Raw genomic sequence first — 18,944 nt, forward strand, 5'->3', positions numbered from 1 at the left:
AGAAAAAGACTACTAGGTGTAGCCAAAGGCTTTCTGTCTCTCCCACTAACAGGACAATTCTGACTTTTGTTTTTCGGTGTTTCCTCTTTGGAGCAGCCTGTCTCAGCTTGGGCCTTAACCCTGCTTAGGTAAAACCTCCAGGCAATGTGGTGGAGGTCCCTGACCTACCTCAAGTAAGATTCAGATTCACTCTCTCAAGTAATTTGTCCCCAGTTACAATTCTGTTAAACTCTGTCACTCATTGAACACTTGGGCCCCAGACTTCTTCAACTTCAAGGCATAGTCCTCCTGGCTTATGATGGCTCCAGCTTCCATGAGGACTGGTCCATCTGGACCATGTGTTCTGATCACCAATGCCTTTTGGCCCCCCACTCCACACCAACATACACACCTGTGGGCCACAGCCCAGGCCTTGCCATCACCAGAATCAGATTCACTTCACAAACAATGATTCAGAAATTTGCCCTCTGGACAAAACCTCCTACACAACATTCTTCTCACTTAAACTCTACCACTTAGAGGGGATTCCAGGCCACCCAGGCTTCTACCACCTTGCTCCCTAACAGCAAATTCTTCTTCACTGCCCCACCTATTCAGCTGAGAGATCCATCATGTTCCATCACTTCTACAAATTTTTGTCCAAATTCCTTTAATCCTCTACCTAGTATACCCTCAATGAGCAAAAGACCAGTCTGGGATGATTCCAACCATCTGTTTCCTCCCTGAAGGTACCTGGAAAGACCAGTCCGCACATACCCAGTCACACTAGCAGCTTTCAAAACAGTCACTAACCTTGAAGGAGCATCTATACTAAAGAAAAACATAAGTGGTAACCCAATCTCCCCAAAACCATGTAAAAATCTCACCAGTTTTTCTAAACCCCAAACTGTCTTACATGACCCTTGCTTTCAGCAAATAATCTTGCATTTCATTTCACAGTAATCACAACAAAAAAACCATAACTCAGCAAAGAACTGGAAAATGAAACTTAAAAAATACTTTCATTTATAACAGCATAAAACATATAAGGCCCATAGGAATAAACAAATAAAAGCTGTGAGACCATGCTGGAAGAAATAAAAAACCTAAATAAGTGAGGAGCTATATCACTTTCATGGGCTGCAAGAGTCAATATTATTAAGGTATTCACTCTCCCCAAATTCATCTGCAGATACAACGCAGTCATCACCAAAATCTCAGCAGGTTATGTTCTATACATTGACAAACCAAATCTAAAATGGGTACCAAAATGCAGAAGATCTAGAAGAGCCAGAACACTGTTAAGAAAGAAAAATAAACTTGGAAGATTCCTATTACTAACTTTACTACAGTAATGAAGAGCTGTTGGAATAAGTATAGACAAAAAGGTCAATGGAACAAAACAGAAATAGACCTACATGTGCATAGTCAAATGATTTTCAATAAGGGAATAAAGAAATTCATTAGGGAAAGTGGTCTTTTTAATAAACAGTGCTGAGACAGCGTCCTTCTATAGTTGATAGATGGGATGCTGCCCAATTCATAAATCGCCTAAGTAAGACAATTAGATCTTCAAATTAGGAAAAAAACAAGGTGCTGCAAGAACTTAATGGACAAAAAGGAACTTTGACCTCCATTATCACTACATACACAAAAATTTGAATTAAAAAAAACCTTTTTGAGATAACTCAGACACCAAAAAGTAAAATCCAGAGAAGACTTTAACAACATTGAGTTACACAACATTTTAGACTAGACACAAATGGAACTAAACATTAAAAAAAATCAATAATTAGACTTTACCAAAATTAAAAATGTTTAGTCATCAAATGACATTATTAAGAAAATAGGGGCTTCCCTGATGGCACAGTGGTTAAGAATCCGCCTGCCAATGCAGGGAACATGGGTTTTAGCCCTAGTCCAGGAAGATCCCACATGCTGTGGAGCAACTAAGCCCATGTGCCACAACTACTGAGCCTGAGCTCTACAGCCCGCAAGCCACACTACTGAGCCCACGTGCCACAACTACTGAAGCATACATACCTAGAGCCTATGCTCCGCAACAAGAGAAACCATGACAATGAGAAGCCTGGGCACCACCGCCGCAACTAGAGAAAGCCCGTGCACAGCAATGAAGACCCAAAACAGCCAAAAATAAATAAATAAATAAGTTTATTTTTTTTAAAAAAAGAAAGAAAATAAATAGGCAAGCCACAGATTGGGGAAAAAAGATATTTGCAGTACATACACCTGAGAAAGAATTCACATTCAGACTACATAAAGAACTCCTACAAACAATAATAATAAAAAATAAAAAAAAAAACTCAACAAGGGCTACACTTAGACACTTCACAAAATTAAATGAGTGAGGAACAATAAGCATGACAAGTTACTCAAAATCATTAGTCATCAGATGGATGCAAATTAAAGCTAATGGTATAACATTTTAACCCACCAGAGAAGCCAAAATTAAAAGACTGTAAACACTAAATGGTGGCAAGGATACAGCATACCCAAAACTCTCACATACTAAAGGTGGGGGTGTGAAATGGTTCAATCACTTTGGAAAACAATGCGCCAGTTTCTTAAAAAGTATACCTATCATTTGACTCAGCAATTCCACTCCTAGATATTTACCCAAGAGAAAAATTTTAAAACATGTCCACAAAGATTCATATAAAAATGGTCATAGCAATCTGATTCTTAATAGCCCCAAAGTGTAAGCAATCTAAATATCCATCAACAAAAGAATGAATAAGCAAACTGTGGTATGTAGAGTAGAATACTACTCATCAACGAAAAGAAACTACTGACACACAACATGGATGAACTTCTATAATGCTGACCAACAGAAGCGAGACAAAAAAAAAGCTCTATAACTCCTATTCCACAAATAGGTGAAATTTATTAAGGTCGATAGCAAAATGTGTTTATTTAAGTCAACAGAAGGAAAAAAGTTGGTCGCCTCCTTGCAGGAATATGATATGGTGGTAGAATGAGAAGCAAGAGGGAACTTTCTGGGGCAACTGAAATATTTTATTATTTTTTTCAGTTAGTGGCTATACAATGTACACCGTGTCAAAAAATTCATCAAACTGATCATCTGAGATATGTGCATTTTCTTGAACGTAAATTATACTCTACTTTAAAAAAGTTAAGTGGAGTCTTTCTTACTTTCATGTCTCCAGTTACACAAAAATTCCTCCCACAACTGACCTATGACTCCTATTACCAGTAAGATGTCTGCCCTCCCTCCCTTCTAAAACCAACCTCTTCAGATCTGCCTCAGCTACACTTAGTCCTCCCTCCAGAGCAAAAGCTTATAAAGACAGTCCACACTATCTCCCTAATTCAGTGTACCTAATGTCAATTACCATCATCTCCATCTTCACAGAAAATACAATTACACCTGTGTCAGTGGAATCAGTAAGTGCATTTCAGTCTTAGATCCTCAGCAAAATTTGGTGTCTATTTTCTTCGAGAATCATTCTCTTTCTAGGCTTCTATATAACTCTCTCCCTAGTTCTCTCTCTACTTCTCTTGATACTCTGTCAAGGTTTTTTCAGAAGGTCTCCTTCTACCATTAAAGGCTGGATTTGCTCAAGAATCAGCCCTTACCCTATTGCTCTTCATACTCTGCGCTTTGCCAAGGCTTCCCTTAATGTTCCTTAATTTTCATCTCTAACACTCAAGGTCCAATATGAATTCAAAACCATATTCTCACTGACTACTAACAGCCACCAAAGAACATCTCATACAAAAGCCTGTTGAAAAAAAAGCCTGTTGAGCCTGTGTTTCTGGGCTCAACGAAGAGAATCAGTAGCCAGCCCTCTGGCCGCTCACAAGAGGGAGGTGAGGTATGGGAATATATGTATGCATATAGCCAATTCACTTTGTTATACAGCAGAAACCAACACAACATTGTAAAGCAATTATACTCCAATAAAGGTGAGGGGGAAAAAAAAGCTACAACTTAACTGCTCCATTCCATGGCTCTAATCACTTACAAACTAAAGAAAAATCCACACAACCTTCTTCACATTAAAAATTTAAGTTATTATTTTCATATGAAAAAACTTGGCTTTCTCTGTTAGCTGACTCTCTTTCTCCTACAAAACCTGTCACAATGTATTTTTATGTTTTTACTCCCTTGTTTTTATTTCCTTGTTTTATACTCTGTTTCCTAAACTATATAGTAAACTAGAAGAGTGCACCACTGTACTCAGGTCCTAATCCACTACCCGATATTAAATAGAAAATGAAGGGGGGTGGGGGCAGAAAAGGTCAATGAATAGAGAACAGACTGGTGGTTGCCAAGGGAGAGGGGTTTGGGGGAGGGATAGAGTGGGAGTTTGGGGTTAGCAAATGTAACCTTTTATATACAGAATGGATAAACAACAAGGTTCCACTGTATAGCACAGAGAACTATATTCAATACCCTATGATAAATCATAATGGAAAAGAATGATAAAGTATATACATGTATAACTGAATCACTTTGCTGTACAGCAGTAATAAACACAAAATGATAAATTAATTATACTTCAATAATAAAATTAAGTAGATGTTTTAAAACTCTTGAAAAAAAGTCAATGAATTCTACCTCTTACACCACATGTCTCCAAATCATTTAACTTTCTCCAATTCAACACCCAGCAATAGAGTCTGGATCATATATGCTGGACCATAAAAAAGTCTCAAATTTAAAAAGACAGCTAATGTACTAGATTTGAAAATAATAACAGTAAGATATCTAGAAAATACTCAAATATTTGGAAGTTAAAGACAAATAATTTTATGTAGAGGATGAAACAAAGGAAATTTAATAAATATTTTATACTACATGAAAATACAACAAATAAAAACTTGTGAAATGAGGTTAAAATCATTCTCAGAATGAAATGTATACAGTTAAACGTCTACATTAAAAAGTGGACAAGCTCAGTGAAAATCAATGAACTAAACTTACGAAAAAAAAGAAAATTAGGGTTTTCCAGAATAAGCCATAAATTAGGCCAAACACAATTCTCAACCAATTTTAAGACAAATAATAGCAAAATATATTCTCCAACCACAATGGAATGAAGCTAAAAAACAATGATAGAAGGAAAACTGGAAAATTTACAAATACATGGAAATGAAACAACACATTCTCACACAACCAACAGGACAAAGAAGAAATCACTGGGGAAATTAGAAAAAACTTTCAGACAAATGAAAACGAAATGTAACACAGCAAAATTGATGGGATGCAATGAAAGCAGTGCTCAGAGGAAAATTTATAGCAGTTAATACCTACATTAAAGAAGATCTCAAACAACCTAACTTTACACCTTAAGCCACAAGATAAGCGCAAACTAAACCTAAAGGCAGCAAAAGAATTAGAACAGAGATAAATGAAATGGAGAGCAGAAAAACTAGAATCAACAAAAGTTGGTTCTTTCAAAAGATCAACAAGATAACTAAAATCAGAAGTAAAAATGGGGACATTACTACCAACCTTCCAGAAATTAAAAAGACTCAAAGGGTGTTCCCTAGTGGCCTAGTGGTTAGGACGCCAGGCTTTCACTGCCAGGGCCGGGTTCAATCCCTGGTCATCGAACATCCTGCAAGCCGTAAGGCATGGCCAAAAAAAAAAAAAAAACCCACAACATTATAGAAATAGAAAAGGTATTTTAAAAAATAAAAATAAAGAGAATACCATGAACAACTGTACACCGACAAATTAGGTAATCTAGATAAAATGGACAAATTCCCAGAAACATACACTTTTCCAAAATGGACTAGAGAAGAAATAGAAAATCAACAGACCCATAACAAATAAACAGGCGCAATCAGTCATCAAATTCTCCCAACAAGGAGAAGTCCAGGACCAGATGACTTCACTGGTGAATTCTACCGAACACTTAAAAGAAGAATTAACACCAATCCTATTCAAACTTTTCCAAAAATAGAAGAGGTAACATTTTTCTAACAAAATTCTTATGGCCAGCATTACCCTGATACCAAAACCAAGACAATTTCAAACACCTATGGACTCCTAAAGAGACCAAGCTACCTGGAGACCAAGCTACCTGTATATACATGTTAAGCCTGGGGTGGTGTTTAGACTCTATGTCGCTGATAGGTTGTCTGGTTCTCAGTCAATGTCACATTATTCTCTATGAGACTCAAAGAAGTGAACAAAGCAGGCAGCTTTTATACCTTTCAGACAAGGAAACAATAAATTTGTGAAGAACTGACACGACAAAGTTTGGGCCTGAGGTAGTAAATTGGTAAAGAAGTAATAAATTTTGTTTATACAGCCTTCTCAGCCATGAACTTCATATTTATCTCTGGAGATAAGGATGTCTCTTTGCCTTCTGGTACAGGGAAGGTGCCTTAGGTGCCTTTCACACAAGAGATTTATTTCCTACTTTCAGGGTAGCAAAAAAGGGTCAGAGTGTCCTTCTCACGCCAACTGTTTTCTTACGTAACTTTAATTCAAAATAATCAATATGCCAAAGTGGCATATTTTGGGGCATCTTGCCCTGACCTCCATCACTGCTAATCCATATGTCATAGTTACCCCAGTCATTTATTGTTTGGCTGAATTAATCCTTTAGCAGTTTTGTTTTGTTTTTTCATATAGGTGATTATCAAATCTCATCTGAATTTATGCTGATTTGTTATACATATCAGCAATTTCTGACATACAGCAAAGTGATTCGGTTATACATTTGCCAAGCATAGTACCTCGCACGAAGAAATTACTTTTAAAATATTGAACAAAGAAAAGGATATATGAATAGTAAAATCAAGTTCAAATGATAAAAGTTAAAAAAAAAAACACATTACTTTAGTATTTTCCGGTATCTAGGACAACGTGTCACTCATCAGTTTTCCTTTGTCAAAAATATTGGATATTCTCGAATATTTTCTTTTGCAGATGAAATTTAGAATCAGCTGTACTATTTGTATAATGTATTTTCATTAATGTTTTGATATTTTAAGGTCTTCATTTTCTAAGTGTTTCTAAATAGGCACATCAATTTATTGAAATGATCTTACGTTAAAATGTTTAGAATATTTCCAATTTTTCACAAGTAGAAAAACAACACTTGGAAGAAATATTTGCAGCTAAATTTTTGCAGTTTTTTTCAAGTTTTTCCTTAGAACGAATTTCTAGATAGTGAAATGTTTAGTCAACATTTATGACTAAACATTTAGTAAGTGTTGCCAAAATGCTCCCAAAACTGCTTTATCTGCAGTCTCTTTAGCTACACATATTTATCATACATTAGAAAAAAAACACTTGTCTGCCAAGGTGATGAATTATGTTCTTTTCAAATTAAAAACTGAGTAGGGATGTAAAATACTGTAGAACACAATTTTATAGCTTGTCAACTGGAAAATAAGGAGCAAGCTGTTTAATTCCTTGAGCTGTAATTAAATGTTACCAAGCACCAGTCTTACCTATTTTCTAGAAATGTGAACAAACCAGATGTAATAAAACACAAATAGAAAAATGTAATACTCTTGGGAACAACTTATGAAACTGGGTGAAGTAATAAAAGTAGTTGCATTTCTCTCTGAAAGGTTTATAAAGAGAGTGAACAGCACTGCACTGGTGGGAACCCAGGTCCCACCTCATGTTAAGCATGATCCAGTGTTGGGTTTACCTGAACCCCACAGAAAACCAATCAGATGGGCCTTATAGCACCATCAGAGGTGCGCAAACAGGCTCAGAGAGTTTAAGTAACTGCCAGAAAATTGCAGGTGGCAGAGGTGAGACCTGGGCCCTAATTTCTTTAACTGCAAAGCCTGAGTTCATTCCTCCCTTTGGAGGTGGCAGTGGCGGCATGGTTTTATTTGATTAAGTACCACCTGTGTGAGAACAGTGAGGGTTCTCAGAGATTCAAGAATACTACATCAGCTGATGTAGTAGATTCTCAACAAATATTAGCTCCCTTCTCTTTCCCCTTTTGCAGTGAGGAAATACACAAATGTTAACCATCTTTCATTCATTTCTAGATACCATGGTACCTGTCTCCAAATGAGATCAGGTGCTGCCACCTTCTGGGTATAAAGAGGTATTGCAAGCCTTCTGAGGTCTAACTTGGAACAAACCTTTGCCTTTCTCAAGTAGAGGATTTGGGTTCCAACATCAGATTACTAAGGAGAGACTCGATGAGTTAAAAAAAGAGGTTCAGAGTCACTGAAAAACAAGGTCTCCACCCTCACCTCCCACTTATTCCTCTATTCTCAATTTACAAATTTCTGCTCAAGTTTCTGTCCCCCAACTTTTCTTGCCAACATCAATACCAATGCTACAAATAACAACATAAGCATGCTTACTATGTACAAAGTATCTCCTGAGTCTTTCCAGGGACTCTCATTTAATACTCACAAGTTCCCCAGGAGGTAAGCAGTATCCTGAGGAAAAAGTAGGGCATGTACTGAAGGGTTAGGTCATGTGACGAAGGTCAAACAGGGGCTAATGAACCTGATTCCAGAGCCACACATGTCCCCTCTCAAGGTGACCTCTGCATGTGAACCCCCTGACACCAAATCAGGAAACAGCTTTTTCCTGATTCTTGTCTTGATCTCAATACATGATCCTGCCCACTACCAACCTCCCCTCTCTCCCTCTTCCCGGGGAACCTCTGCTCTTGGCCACTGTGCATCATATCCCAAGGTTGTCCTCCTCCATCTCTCCCATCTCAATGGCAATGCTCTTTTTGAGACTCCTGCTCGTGGTCCTTCCTCCTTTGCCAGGATCCCTAAGGGCCAGGGTTCTCCTGAGCCTTCCTTTCCCTCATTCCACACATGTTCACACTCTGAAATCCCTCCTCCCTTGGGTACTGACATACAGGTTCTGATTACACATCCATGAAGGTTGTTGTCTGTCTGTCCTTGAGACCTCAGGTGACCCCACCGTGCTGCAAGCCCAGATTTCTTGCCCATGGGGGCTCCATTCAAGAATGGGCTCTCGGACTTCCCTGGTGGCACAGTGGTTAAGAATCCACCTACCAATGCAGGGGACACGGGTTCGAGGCCTGGTCTGGGAAGATCCCACATGCCGCGGAGCAACTAAGCCCATGCGCCACAACTACTGAGCCTGCGCTTTAGAGCCCACAAACCACAATTACTGAGCCCGAGCACCTAGAGCCCGTGCTCCGCAACAAGAGAAGCCAAGGCAATGAGAAGCAAGCACACCACAACAAGGAGTAGCCCCCGCTCGCTGCAACTAGAGAAAGCCTGCATGCGCAGCAACGAAGACACAACGCAGCCATAAATAAATAAATAAATTTATTTTTTAAAAAAGAATGGGGGCTTCCCCTGGTGGCGCAGTGGTTGAGAGTCCGCCTGCCGATGCAGGGAACACGGGTTCGTGCCCCGGTCCGGGAAGATCCCACATGCTGAGGAGCGGCTGGGCCCGTGAGCCATGGCTGCTGATCCTGCGTGTCCGGAGCCTGTGCTCCGCAACGGGAGAGGCCACAACAGTGAGAGGCCCACGTACCGCAAAAAAAAAAAAAAAAAAAAAAAGGAATGGGTTCACTGAACTTGTTTTCTCATCTGGAAACTGGAGGTTGTAACACTGGATTATGGGACTGTATGTGCTCAATAAATGTTCACTCTAAAACACTATTATTTTTATCATAAAACAAAATGGCCGTTGGCGATTTAAACTGTAAACTGTTAATTTACAGTGGATGCCACTCTCCACTACTTGGTACTTGCCCCAAGCAGCATGAGCCAGAGAAATGGGTAGATGAGCGCTACGTGAACATTTCCCCTGCAATATCTAATAAGACCTCAAGGTAAACACTTAACACTGAGCTCCTGCCAGCCTCCCCATCTCAATGGCAGCTCCATGCTTCCAGGAGCTCCAGGCAAAAAGCCTTGAAGTCATCCTGGATTCTCCTTTTTCACACTTTAGATCCAAATCACCAGCAAATCCCACGGGCTTTACCTTGAAAGCTTACCCAAAATCTGGCCACTCCTCACCACCTACTCTAATACTGCCTTGGCGCAAGGCACCACCTCTCTCCTAGATCATTCCAATAGCTTCCTAAAGTATCCCTGTTTCTGTCCTTTAGTTTATATGACAAGTAGAACTTTGCCAGTAAAATGTAGGTCACATCACTCTGTTGCTCAAAACCTGCTGGCGTCCCATCTCACTCAGCCAAAGCCCTACATTCCTGCTGCCTCATCCACAACCCCTCCTGGCTCCCGGCCCCTGTGGCCCTGCTCACACTATCCTCCTCACTGGGCCTTATGCCTGTGCTAGGCATGTTCCCGCCTTGGGATCTTTGCACTTGCTGTTCTCTACATGGAAATGTGCTTCTCCACATTCAAGTGTACCTGCTCGCTCTCCTGCTTCAGATCTTTAGTCAACTTTAAGTGTCTCGACATGGCATTTACTGGCCACTCTAGTCAAAATGCAAACCTCTGCTTGTCTATCCCTAAACCCCACTCCTTCTTCTATTTTTCTTCAAAGCACTAACCTCCACTTAATATACCCTGTTAAGTCAGGGTAGGCTCTATTTTACTGCAAAAACAGACTTCAAATCTCAATGACTCGATGAAACGGAAGTTTATGTCTGGCTCATGTTACTTGTTCAACCTGGGCTGGTGGTGAAACTTTACCAGTTACACGGGGGCATGCCTCTTGTATCTGAGCCAACTGAAACCCGTGGTCATTCTGGCCATGGATGATTAGAAGGGTGTGCCTAGAGAACTGTGCACCTTGACACACATGCTCTGGCCCTGAAGTGCTCATAGCTCATTGCCCAGAACTAGTCACATGCCCCTGCTAGTTCCAGGGATCCTGGGAAGTGTAGGACAGCACACAGAATACCTAGTAAGCATTACTGTCTCTCCCACACATACTATGTATTTTACTTGTTTCGTTTTCTTCCCTTATGCCCAGCCAGACAATAAGCTCCAGGCAGACAGATTTTCCACTTCTTTGTTTCTTTCACTGTTGAGGTGTCTGGAACAGTTACCTCAGATGACAAACAGGATAATAGTGAGCAAAAGAATGAATGGATGACAAATAAGCTGATCTACATTTCTCTTCATATTGAGAAGGCCCTCCCGAACCTGGGGGTCTTGGGAAGATCACAAAGGAGGGGGTCTATGGATCTTGGTGTATGTGTGTGGGGGGCTCCCCTTCAGGTCCTATGAGATGTATGTTGACCCAGCTGCTAGGACACAGCCATAAAGTTTAGCTACACCTTGGCTCCTGAACTGCCCACAATGTGGGGCAAGGTAAACAAAACGGTTCAAGCCTGGATAGAGAGTGCACTCACATCAATTTCAAACCTGGGGCATATTTTCAAAGTCTCATGGTAATGCAAACTAGAGGCCAGAGCAAGGTTCTGGAATGTTTCTCATCTGAGCAATTACACCACTTGTTGAGCTACACTCAGTGACCCTGAATACAGATGCAACAGGACTACCTCAGCATCTAAGTGACTGGAAGTGGAGCAGGGGAGTCTAGGAACAGTTATGGGATCTATTAAAGAAGTTTTGACTCCTGTTTCTACACAATACATGAAACAAAACCACGATGATCAGACTGGTATCAGCACAGATAAATGCAATGGAGAGAGAATTTTCAAAGAGGTACTGAGATTGTTTAATTTCTCTTTTAATTTCCTTTATAACACAGTGAAAACAGTTCCCTTTTTCTATTTCAATACATCTTAGCCCATTCTCATTGGGATGTTTTTCTCTGTGCCAGGATCAGCACTAGGGTGAGGTAAGAGAGGTTGCTGGAGTACAAAATTCAAACAGGTGCTTTCAGCATCATACAAGTGCAGGGTTAATGCCTCCGCCCACATACCTCACCCTAATCTCACCCCTGCTCCCCACAATTACAGAAGATCTGCCTCCTACATCAGTTTTTTGGTCCAAAACACATTTTACCCTTTAAAATTGTTCTATTGTGACTTCTCCTTTTGTGGCCATAATTCTTCCAATATTTGATTCAAAATCCCCACATTCAATTTTATAATACTGCCCCAAGATAGAATGATTCTTTTGTTACTTTTATGGAGTGATATTTCTGCCTCTGCTAGAACTGTTTCTAACAGTGTTACTCTTGTACACATAGACAAAGTAACAATAGTAGTGAGAACACTGCATGCCACTTTTCTCATTCCAGAAATGTGTTACATTTGTAAATTAATATCTCTATGTACTTCACTGTCTGTAAGCTTTCAACCAGATGAAATGTACCAGGGGTAAAAGGGCAGGTTAACAGGCAATCTAGGTATACTGATTAAACCTTCCACTCAAAACTATTTTAAGTGCAACACAAAATACAGACAGAGGGCTTCCCTGGTGGTGCAGTGGTTAAGAATCCGCCTGCCAATGCAGCGGACACGGGTTCGAGCCCCAGTCCGGGAAGATCCCACATGCCGCTGAGCAACTAAGCCTGTGCGCCACAACTACTGAGCCTGCAGTCTAGAGCCCACGAGCCACAACTACTGAGCCCACATTCCACAACTACTGAAGCCTGTGTGCCTAGAGCCCGTGCTCCGCAACAAAAGAAGCCACCTCAATGAGAAGCCTGCGCACCGCAACGAAGAGTAGCCTCCGCTCACCGCAACTAGAGAAAGCCCGGGTGCAGCAATGAAGACCCAACACAGCCAAAAAATAAATTTAATTAATTAATTAATTTTTTAAAAAAGACAGATATCTTTCAAAATCATTCACAAGCTGGCGATAAATACTCAGAAATTTAAAAATGTGTAATTTCTAAAACGACAATTACAATTGCTGAAATAAAGGTAAAATGGCAGGGACTAGGTAAACAGTTTTATCAGATTACACATAGCCCCCAAAAAACTGTTTTCTAGAGTATCACACAAAGTGTGGTTCCCCCAGCCAGCTGCATAAACATCATCTAGAGAGCTTTAATAATTCTGATGCCCAGTTCATATCCAAGTCCAACTGAATGAGACTCTTTGGAGCAGACTGATGAATCTGTTTTAACAAGCATTATAGGTGACTTTTATCAGGCTTAAATTTAAAAACCACTTCTAGAGAATAAACATGAGGGCACACAGATAAAACACTGATAAGTATAAAGAGCCATGGGGGACAGAGGGAAAAGGGCTGAACTGATTCTAAATAGAATTCCAAAGGGAGAGAGAAGGAGCACAGGCAGTTATTGCAAAATATAGTAGCTGTGGATTTCTCATTTCAAAAAGCAGATATAAGGAGACTGAAGATAAAAACAGATCACAGATACAACAACACTGAACCAGAGAAACAGCAATGGCAAAAAGAATATTTTAACAGCAGCCAGGGGAAAAAGCATAGGTTACCTTTAAAGCAATGATTCCCAAACTTCAAGATGCATCTGAATCACCTGGAGGGCTTGTTAAAACACACTGAAGGGCTTCCCTGGTGGCGCAGTGGTTGAGAGTCCGCCTGCCGATGCAGGGGACACGGGTTTGTGCTCCGGTCTGGGAAGATCCCACATGCCGCAGAGCGGCTAGGCCCGTGAGCCATGGCCCCTAAGCCTGCGCGTCCGGAGCCTGTGCTCCGCAACGGGAGAGGCCACAACAGTGAGAGGCCCGTGTACCGCAAAAACAAACAAACAAAAAAACACTGGAAACATATTTTATAAAAACAAACCAAAAAACTCACATTGCTAGGCCGCATCCCCAGTTTCTGATTCATCAGAAACTGGGGATGCAAGAATATGCATTTCTAATAAGTTCCCAGGTGATGCTGATGTTGTACGTCTGAAGAGTACACTTTAAGAATCACTGCTTTAAAGAAATAAACATTAGTCTGACACCTGACTCCTCGCCAGCAACAATGGAAGCCAAAAGATAATGGAACATCTTCATGGCTCTGGAATAAAATATACAGTCCTTTAGCAACCAAAATGCCTACTAAGATGGCAAAATAATGGTATATTTGGGCTTGCCATTCAGAGAAAAGAGAAATTCTAAAATACGTTATTTTAGAGAGAAATAAAAAATCAAGGAACCAAAGTAAAGAATGTTAAGAACTTATATCAAAGAGTCCAAGAATCAAAGTAAGCATACAAAATGGAAAATGTGTGGGTAAAATGAAACTAAAAATGACTGTATACAATGATAATCTCTTCTGAGGTTTAAAAATAGATAGAATTAAAATGCATGATCACAAAACCATGTAAATCAGGAGAGTGATAACATATCAAAAATCTAGGGACTTCCCTGGTGGCACAGTGGTTAAGAATATGCCTGCCAATTCAGGGGACATGGGTTCGAGCCCTGGCCTGGGAAGATCCCACATACTGCAGAGCAACTGAGCCCATGTGCCACAACTACAGAGCCTGTGCTCTAGAGCCACGTGCCACAACTACTGAAACATGTGCACCTAGAGCCCGTGCTCTGCAACAAGAGAAGCTACTGCAATGAGAAGCCCACGCACTGCAACGAAGACCGAACGCAGCCATGAATAAATAATTAAAAACATCTAAATTTCATGAATGAGCATGAATAAGAATACTCCAAAATAACCACTAAAATAATAGACATAAATAAATTCAATATGCATATAAACATGTAGATAAATTCAAAATATGCAGAGAAAAATGTGGAATGAAAAAAGTACTCAAATCAAAGGAAGCTAGAGGAAAGAAAAAAGGATGTTAACGGACAAAATGCTTCAACTAAAATATGTATATTCTCAAAATGGAGTAAAAACTATCCAGTTATATGTTGTTTACAAGAGAAAGGATATAGCAAGAATGGAAATTTTAAAAAGATATACAAGGCAAATACTTTTAAAAAAAAACCTGGTTTAAATATATTAATATCAGAATGAACTAAGGCAAAAAGGCTAATAGAGAAAACTGAGGAATTACAAAAAGAAGAGGTACAATCCAAGAAAAAGCTATATATATTTCATAATATAGCCTCAAAAATATATCCGTGGTAGGACTTCCCTGGTGGTGCAGTGGTTAAGAATCTGCCTGCCAATGCAGGAGACACGGGTTCAAGCCCTGGTCTGGGAAGATCCCACGTGCCGTGAAGCAACTAAGCCTGTGCGCCACAACTACTGAGCCTGCACTCTAGATCCCGTGAGCCACAGCTACTGAAGCCCGCACGCCTAGGGCCCATGCTCCTCAACAAGAGAAACCACCTCAATGAGAAGCCCGCGCACCACAACAAAGAGTAGCCCCACCCCCACCCCCGACCCCCCGACCCCCCCCACCCCCGCTCACTGCAACTAGAGAAAGCCCGCGTGCAGCAAGGAAGACCCAACGCAGCCAAAGTTAAATAAATAAATTTATTAAAATATATATATATATATATCAGGGGTGGGGGGCAGAACTCTAAGGAGATGGACAAAGCCACTACCAGAGCTCTCAATAATATGTTCAAGCAGACAATTCAATAACTATATGCAGATTGCACAAGATGAAACAGTATTTCCTAACTATAAACTCCAACCACACCTGGGGCACAATGTGTGTCTCAGAAAATGTCATCAATCTCTGACTATAGTGCAAGCAAGTTAGCAAACAAAACCAAAAGATAACCCGAAAAACGTCACAGAAATGGAAATTAAAAGGCCTAAATAATTCACATGCCAAAGAAGTCATAATATTTGATAATATTTAGAACTGAAGTAAAATAAAATACTACCACTGTAATCCTTTCGGATGTGCAGGTTCCAATGTAAGAAACTGTAAAGAAACATGCCAAAAAAGTAAAAGGAAGACAATTATAAAGAACAGAAAGTTATGAAATAGAAAACATATACATTATAAAGTGGTTCTTCATGAAAAACAAAATTGACAGAATTGTGGCAGGATGTATTTTTTTTAAAAAAAGAATATATAAATACAAGAATGAAAACCTAGAAAACACTACACTTGCAGCAGCATTAAAAATATCATAAAAGCACATTATTAACAACTTTGACTATACAGTTTAGCCTTAGATGGAATGAATAAATTCCTAAAGAAATTTTACTTACCATAATGAAATAGAGAACTTGGATGCCCTATGACTCTTATAGAACTGAAACAACAGCTTTAAAATTTTCCACAAAGAAAATTCAGACCCCAATGGTTTTTCCTGGTAAAACTCCCTTTTAAGGAACAAGTTATTCTACTCTTAGGCAAAATATTCCAGAGTTTAGAAAAAAAAGGGAACACACCCACCCCACTTTATGAGGCTGGAATAAACCTGAAACAGAAAAGGAAAATTACAAGCCAATTTCACTCAAACATAGATGCAAATCATAAAAAGATAAAAAATAAAAAATAAATAATAGCAACCAGAAACCAAAAATGATAAAATAGTACATATCCTTTCCAATTTAGTTATTTTACCAAAACAAATTTAATGTAACATTAGAAAATCAATTGGTTTAATTCACCACATTATCAGGTAAATGAGAAAGTCTTAGTTTTCACTTATTCATTCAAAGCACAAACAGAACTAGAACCTATCACAGACCTTTCATAGTTTTCAAAGGGTGATTGAAATCCATCAACACATCAAAGAAGTTGCTGGGGTGGGGGGGAAAATCACTTGTTAAAAGCTTACGGCTGTCCATGACAAAAACTCTTAGGAAATAGGAGACTTCTTTTACCTAATAAAGGCTTTTCAAAAAAAAAAAAAAAGCCTCCAGCAAACTTTCAAGTTAACTTCCCTTAAAGTCAGAAAGAAAACAGGACTGCTTCAAGATTGCTATCCAACTCCATTCAATGCTACTCAAAGTCCTCAGCCTGTCTAGCAAAGAAAGTAAATGTTAAAACATGTGTGATGCAAAAGGAAAGTATACACTTTCCTAGGAATAAATCTAACAACAACAAACCAAACCCTTAAATCGTTTTTGCTGATCCTCATAAAACTTTATTGAAAGGCATTATACAAGATATAACTGGGACTTCCCTGGTGGCACAGTGGTCGAGAATCTGCCTGTCAATGCAGGGGACACAGGTTCGAGCCCTGGTCTGGAAAGATCCCACGTGCCGTGGAGCAACTAAGCCCGCGAGCCACAACTACTGAGCCCGCGTGCCACAACTACTGAAGCCCGCTGGCCTAGAGCCCGAGCTCCGCAACAAGAGAAGCCACCACATTGAGAAGCTCGTGCACCACAATGAAGAGTAGCCCCCACTCGCAGCAACTAGAGAAAGCCCGCATGCAGCAACAAAGACCCAGCGCAGCCAAAAATAAATTTATTTAAAAAAAGATATAACTAATTAATTGTAAAATTCAATGGCATAATGATGCCAATATTCTCAAAATCCATATATATATTCAACACAACTTGAAAACAAAACCCCGGTATGTGGAACTTCGTAAACTGACTAAAATTTCAGTCACAAAATACCTGAAAAAGAATGGGTAGGTAGGTGCATGTAATCTTCTACAAGATATTTGGAAATATCTAAATTAAAATGGGTACTTCTATCAATATGGAAAGAGAGTGTCTCTGAAAATACTTTAGTGTAAGTCCACCTACAAGTAATTACCAAAATTGGTAAATACATTTTTGAGAAAACATACAAGCAGTAAAATCCAGGAAGAAATTCATGGGGAAAGAGAAAGACGCAGTTTAAGAGAATACAGGTTTCCGAGGTTTCAAATACTTATTTTTCTTGGCCTGGTTTGCAGATTCACTTTATTTTTCTTTTAATTTTCTGTGTTTTCATATTTTTGTGGGACATATATGTCCTATATTCTGATAAAAGAATTATTTGAAGGGAAAAAAATAAACAGGAAGTACCAAATAAGGTGGTAAAGATCAACGCAAAATATTAGTAATCATAATAAATATTAATGGACTAATTCTCAAATTAAACAACAATGTTGAAGTGCATTTTAAAATCTAGTTATAAGCTATTTACACGAGAGTCAACTAAAGTAAATAAAGATAAATAACTGAAATGTTTAAGTGTAAAAATTATTGAAGATAAATGGTAACAGAAAGAAAACCAGTGTTCTCCTATTAATGTTAGACAAAGCTGACCACAAAGCAAAAGGTAGGTAGTTTATACTTGCGGTCTCCAATTCCACACACACACACACACACACACACACACACACACAAATAATGTCCTGAATTCACTTCGGCCGGGCTTTTCTGTCCCCATCCCAAGATGTCAGTTTTTTTGGACCAGATCACCAGTGCCTCCCCCTTGTCGCTAAATACAGTGGTCCTAAACTTCATCACTAGCGTTTCATACCGCTTATCACAGGATCTAAAACACACTCTTCCTGGCTGCCTGGCTTCCCGGTCCCAGGTCCCTGTCCCCCGATACCCCTCCCTGCCTTATGGCCTCTCTTGTCCTCAGGAAAGCGGGGAGTAAAGGGTTAAGTGAGGAAAGCGGGTCTTACATCACGGAGGGTAGAATCACGGGGAGCAGAGGTCACGGAAGCTGTTGCCGAAGGGACGAGAAACTCATTGAAAGGGCCGGTCTGCCGCGGGGACCAACAGCTCGGAAGTAGCCGCGGTGGACCGCTCCTCTGCCCATGTGTACAGCAGCAATCGCCTCCGGAGAGTAATGGCTTCCGCTTCACTTCCGCCTTTTAAGTGTCGCGGGACTTCATAACCGGCCTCTAACCAGGAAGCACAGACGGAAAGGATTCTGGGAAATGTAGTTCTGGAGTTTAGACGGGCATGGCGGGGGTACCTCGGTGGAAACTGCGGATGGCGCTAATTTCTCCCCAACTTCTAATTGTTCAAGTGCCTCGGGACTCAGTTCTTAGGCCTCTTTTCGTCTTATAATCCCTGTGGTAGCACTGAATCTTACCTCTTAAAGTACTGTGTATACACTCAAGAGTCAAAATTCCATCCCACACCTCTGCCCTGAATGCCAGACAGAATGAGATATTCTCTCTCCACTTGGGTTTTTTAGAGACACATTTAAAGTCCACAAATCAAACTCCTGACTCCACCTTATCAACTTCAAATAATAGCAACCCCATCTTTCCACATGTCCATTGTAAACC

At 39.9% G+C, this 18,944-nt stretch overlaps 1 protein-coding gene across 1 annotated transcript in view; it reads right to left on the bottom strand.

Annotated features, from left to right (window-relative positions):
- Positions 1–18,461, bottom strand: part of LOC132517524 (zinc finger protein 709-like) — an 83,324-nt gene extending 64,863 nt beyond the window's left edge. The window contains exon 1 of the mRNA XM_060144897.1: positions 18,330–18,461. The gene's annotated coding sequence lies outside the window, so the exon portion shown is untranslated. The remainder of the gene's footprint in view (positions 1–18,329) is intronic.
- Positions 18,462–18,944: the final 483 nt, after the last annotated feature.

The sequence above is a fragment of the Lagenorhynchus albirostris genome, chromosome 3, assembly GCF_949774975.1.
Source record: "Lagenorhynchus albirostris chromosome 3, mLagAlb1.1, whole genome shotgun sequence".
Taxonomy (NCBI): domain Eukaryota; kingdom Metazoa; phylum Chordata; class Mammalia; order Artiodactyla; family Delphinidae; genus Lagenorhynchus; species Lagenorhynchus albirostris.